The following is a 6,389-nucleotide window of genomic DNA, read 5'->3' on the forward strand; positions in this document are numbered from 1 at the left end:
CAAAATCAATAAGAATAGGCCCACACCCCGTCACCTAATAGTAAAATTTACAAGTCTCAATGACAAAGAGAAAATCCTGAAAGCAGCCCGGGAAAAGAAGTCTGTAACATACAATGGTAAAAATATTAGATTGGCAGCTGACTTATCCACAGAGACCTGGCAGGCCAGAAAGAGCTGGCATGATATTTTCAGAGCACTAAACGAGAAAAACATGCAGCCAAGAATACTATATCCAGCTAGGCTATCATTGAAAATAGAAGGAGAGATTAAAAGCTTCCAGGACAAACAACAACTGAAAGAATTTGCAAATACCAAACCAGCTCTACAGGAAATCTTGAAAGGGGTCCTCTAAGCAAAGAGAGAGCCTACAAGTGGTAGATCAGAAAGGAACAGAGACCATATACAGTAACAGTCACCTTACAGGCAATCAATGGCACTAAATTCATATCTCTCAATAGTTACCCTGAATGTGAATGGGCTAAATGCCCCTGTCAAAAGACACAGGGTATCAGAATGGATAAAAAAAAACAAACCCATCTATATGTTGCCTCCAAGAAAACACATTTTAAGCCCGAAGACACCTCCAGATTTAAAGTGTGGGGGGGGTGGAAAAGAATTTACCATGCTAATGGACATCAGAAGAAAGCAGGAGTGGCAATCCTTATATCAGATCAATTAGATTTTAAGCCAAAGACTATAATAAGAGATGAGGAAGGACACTATATCATACTCAAAGGGTCTGTCCAACAAGAAGATTTAACAATTTTAAATATCTATGCCCCCAATGTGGGAGCAGCCAACTATATAAACCAATTAATAACAAAATCAAAGAAACACATCAACAATAATACAATGATAGTAGGGGACTTTAACACTCCCCTCACTGAAATGGACAGGTCATCCAAGCAAAAGATCAGCAAGGATATAAAGGCCTTAAATGACACACTGGACCAGATGGACATCACAGATATATTCAGAATATTTCATCCCAAAGCAACAGAATACACATTCTTCTCTAGTGCACATGGAACATTCTCCAGAATAGATCACATCCTCGGTCCTAAATCAGGACTCAACCGGTATCAAAAGATTGGGATCATTTCCCTGCATATTTTCAGACCACAATGCTCTAAAGCTAGAACTCAACCACAAAAGGAAGTTTGGAAAGAACCCAAATACATGGAGACTAAACAGTATCCTTCTAAAGAATGAATGGGTCAACCGGGGGAATTAAAGAAGAATTGAAAAAAAATCATGGAAACAAATGATAATGAAAACACAACGGTTCAAAATCTGTGGGACACAACAAAGGCAGTCCTGAGAGGAAAATATATAGCGGTACAAGCCTTTCTCAAGAAACAAGAAAGGTCTCAGGTACACAACCTAACCCTACACCAAAAGGAGCTGGAGAAAGAACAAGAAAGAAACCCTAAGCCCAGCAGGAGAAGAGAGAAATCATAAAGATCAGAGCAGAAATCAATGAAATAGAAAGAAAAAAAAAAAAAACAATAGAACAAATCAACGAAACTAGGAGCTGGTTCTTTGAAAGAATTAATAAAATTGATAAACCCCCCTGCCCGACTTATCAAAAAGAAAAGAGAAAAGGACCCAAATAAATAAAATCATGAATGAAAGAGGAGAGATCACAACTAACACCAAAGAAAATACAAACTATTATAAGAACATACTATGAGCAACTCTACGGCAATAAATTTGACAATCTGGAAGAAATGGATGCATTCCTAGAAACATATAAACTACCACAACTGAACCAGGAAGAAATAGAAAGCCTGAACAGACCCATAACCAGTAAGGAGATTGAAACAGTCATAAAAAATCTCCAAACAAACAAAAGCCCAGGGCCAGACGGCTTCCCGGGGGAATTCTACCAAACATTTAAAGAAGAACTAATTCCTATTCTCCTGAAACTGTTCCAAAAAATAGAAATGGAAGGAAAACTTCCAAACTCATTTTATGAGGCCAGCATCACCTTGATCCCAAAACCAGACAAGGATCCCACCAAAAAAGAGAGCTATAGACCGATATCCTTGATGAACACAGATGCGAAAATACTCAACAAAATACTAGCCAATAGGATTCAACAGTACATTAAAAAGATTATTCACCACGACCAAGTGGGATTTATTCCAGGGCTGCAAGGTTGGTTCAACATCCGCAAATCAGTCAATGTGATACAACACATCAATAAAAGAAGAACAAGAACCATATGATACTCTCAATAGATGCTGAAAAAGCATTTGACAAAGTACAACATCCCTTCCTGATCAAAACTCTTCAAAGTGTAGGGATAGAGGGCACATACCTCAATATCATCAAAGCCATCTATGAAAAACCCACCGCAAATATCATTCTCAATGGAGAAAAACTGAAAGCTTTTCCGCTAAGGTCAGGAACACGGCAGGGATGTCCATTATCACCACTGCTATTCAACATCGTACTAGAGGTCCTAGCCTCAGCAATCAGACAACAAAAGGAAATTAAAGGCATCCAAATCGGCAAAGAAGAAGTCAAATTATCACTCTTCGCAGATGATATGATACTATATGTGGAAAACCCAAAAGACTCCACTCCAAAACTGCTAGAACTTATACAGGAATTCAGTAAAGTGTCAGGATATAAAATCAATGCACAGAAATCAGTTGCATTTCTCTACACCAACAGCAAGACAGAAGAAAGAGATATTAAGGAGTCAATCCCATTTACAATTGCATCCAAAACCATAAGATACCTAGGAATAAACCTAACCAAAGAGACACAGAATCTATACTCAGAAAACTATAAAGTACTCATGAAAGAAATTGAGGAAGACACAAAGAAATGGAAAAATGTTCCATGCTCCTGGATTGGAAGAATAAATATTGTGAAAATGTCTATGCTACCTAAAGCAATCTACACATTTAATGCAATTCCTATCAAAGTACCATCCATCTTTTTCAAAGAAATGGAACAAATAATTCTAAAATTTATATGGAACCAGAAAAGACCTCGAATAGCCAAAGGGATATTGAAAAAGAAAGCCAACGTTGGTGGCATCACAATTCCGGACTTCAAGCTCTATTACAAAGCTGTCATCATCAAGACAGCATGGTACTGGCACAAAAACAGACACATAGATCAATGGAACAGAATAGAGAGCCCAGAAATAGACCCTCAAATCTATGGTCAACTAATCTTCGACAAAGCAGGAAAGAATGTCCAATGGAAAAAAAAAGACAGCCTTTTCAATAAATGGTGCTGGGAAAATTGGACAGCCACATGCAGAAAAATGAAATTGGACCATTTCCTTACACCACACACAAAAATAGACTCAAAATGGATGAAGGACCTCAATGTACGAAAGGAATCCATCAAAATCCTTGAGGAGAACACGGGCAGCAACCTCTTCGACCTCTGCCGCAGCAACATCTTCCTAGGAACAACGCAAAAGGCAAGGGAAGCAAGGGCAAAAATGAACTATTGGGATTTCATCAAGATCAAAAGCTTTTGCACAGCAAAGGAAACAGTTAACAAAATCAAAAGACAACTGACAGAATGGGAGAAGATATTTGCAAACGACATATCAGATAAAGGACTAGTGTCCAGAATCTATAAAGAACTTAGCAAACTCAACACCCAAAGAACAAATAATCCAATCAAGAAATGGGCAGAAGACATGAACAGACATTTCTGCAAAGAAGACATCCAGATGGCCAACAGACACATGAAAAAGTGCTCCATATCACTCGGCATCAGGGAAATACAAATCAAAACCACAATGAGATATCACCTCACACCAGTCAGAATGGCTAAAATCAACAAGTCAGGAAATGACAGATGCTGGCGAGGATGCGGAGAAAGGGGAACCCTCCTACACTGTTGGTGGGAATGCAAGCTGGTGCAGCCACTCTGGAAAACAGCATGGAGGTTCCTCAAAATGTTGAAAATAGAACTGCCCTATGACCCAGCAATTGCACTATTGGGTATTTACCCTAAAGATACAAATGTAGTGATCCAAAGGGACACATGCACCCGAATGTTTATAGCAGCAATGTCCACAATAGCCAAACTATGGAAAGAACCTAGATGTCCATCAACAGATGAATGGATCAAGAAGATGTGGTATATATACACAATGGAATACTATGCAGCCATCAAAAGAAATGAAATCTTGCCATTTGCAACAACATGGATGGAACTAGAGCGTATCATGCTTAGCGAAATAAGTCAAGCAGAGAAAGACAACTATCATATGATCTCCCTGATATGAGGAAGTGGTGATGATGCAACATGGAGGCTTAAGTGGGTAGAAGAATAAATGAAACAAGATGGGATTGGGAGGGAGACAAACCATAAGTGACTCTTAATCTCACAACAAACTGAGGGTTGCCGGGGGGGAGGGGGAATACTTCTGCCATGTTTTGTGCCTTGTTAATATTTTTAAACAGTCAGGCATCTTTTTAGCTTTATTGAAATACCTGCTAAGATACCAGCAGTGCCTTTTGGAGCCCTATGACTATAAAAATTAATTGCAAATATTCAAAAATGTTTACTATGGTGTCACTATTTGGGGCCACCACCAAGTTATGTTTCAGAAGTAAGCATAACTGTTTACTCTTCCATAAGGCAAAAGGGGCATATTTTCAGGAGTTCCATCTGCTTGTACCAGGAGGTGAATCAAGTAATGATTTTTGTCTATAAAATAATTCACTTTCAATCTAACATTCCTCATTCCACATTATAATAATAAAAACTAGGAGGAGACTAAAACAAACAAACAAACTACAACTACAACAACCAGCTTTTCCTTCAGTGGAAAAGTAAATAGAACCTTAGGAGTAGCCTGAAATTTATTTTTAAATATTTTTAAGATAAACGTTTTTGTTATAGAAAAACCATATATTTTATATTACTAAGAAATAACAGGCAAAGTTTTATTAACTTCTAAAAAAGTCTAGTTACTTTCTATTTATCTATTAACTCATCTCTTTATGAAGTAAGAACATGATCACACCTATTGTATCTACCTATACCCAAGGGTTTGTATGCTTTGGTTATTTTATCTTTGCTATTTCCTTGCTTAATTTTTACAATATTTGATACATAATAGTATCTTTAAGTCCATCTATGGTTTCACAGAATTTGTTTGAACTTCATAAAAATGTACCATACTTTTTGCACTCTCCTTGTTTTTTACTTCTCTATTAGCTTTTCCAAGTTTTATTCACTTTAGAGTGTGTAGCTATCATTTCTTTTACTCTTTTTACTCCTCCATAATGCTATGTTTACAAATTTGTATTTATCTGTACTTTTAAAAATATCTTAATTATATACCATTTCTCATCTCATGTAACACTCATGTACTTACTTCTACACTTATCAGATATTATGTAACTGAAAAACCACAACTCAGCACAACAATAGAACACCATTTTTTTCAAAAATTAAATGGCTTACCAGAATTCTTTAAATTCTATCCTTTATTTGTATTAGATGACCCTTTTTTTCTGGTATTTGGCATTGTTAATATGGAGGAAAGCTTATAAGTTGATATTCCATAAATAGAAGGATTTATTATGATTGATTAATTATTTTCATTTAGAATGCATAGAATATGGTTGATTTAATATTTTCTTCTTACTCTCTGCCTGGAACATAGTGCTATCTATGTAATAGCCACTAAAATATTAAGTTAAATTACCTAGACTTTAAAACTGCATATTAATAGGGAATAACATACAGAACTCTTCTCATATTGGGACACCTGGGTGGCTTAGTCGTTTTAAACGCCTGAGCCTTTAGCTCAGGTCATGATCTTAGGGTCCTGGGACTCAGTTCTGCAACAGATTCCCTGCTTAGCCGGGAGGAGTTTGCTTCTCCCTCACCCTGCTGCTGCCCCCTGCTTGTGCTCTCTCTCACTCTCTCTCTTACAAATAAATAAAATTAAAAAAAATAAATTCTTCTCAGATAGCTAATATAGAATATCGTCTTTGTATTCATCAAAAGGGAAAGTGCCATATAATAATGAAATCCAGACTACTTCAAATTCATTTTTTAACCAGTAAGAAACGTACTGGAAAACAAGCAAAAATGTCTTCAATGAATTAAAGAAATAGATTGATTTTCAATATCTTAATGTTTCTAAAATAAATTGCACGATTTTTTTAACTAGATATCAGTGTAAATATTCATTATACAAGGATATTCTAAAAATAAACCCGAGAAAACTACTTGACATATATGATGACAAAAACGAGTTTGACCAAAGTCAGTTGGGGTAAAACTTACAAAAACCTACCACCTGAAACTCTTGGTCTATAATTTAATTATTTTAATTTACAAAAAATACAAAAATGATATATCAGAGTAAGTATATTGATAGCTTTGAAGGT

The sequence above is a fragment of the Mustela putorius genome, unplaced genomic scaffold (assembly GCF_011764305.1).
Source record: "Mustela putorius furo isolate JIRA1106 unplaced genomic scaffold, ASM1176430v1.1 tig00003954_pilon_pilon_pilon, whole genome shotgun sequence".
Taxonomy (NCBI): Eukaryota; Metazoa; Chordata; class Mammalia; order Carnivora; family Mustelidae; genus Mustela; species Mustela putorius.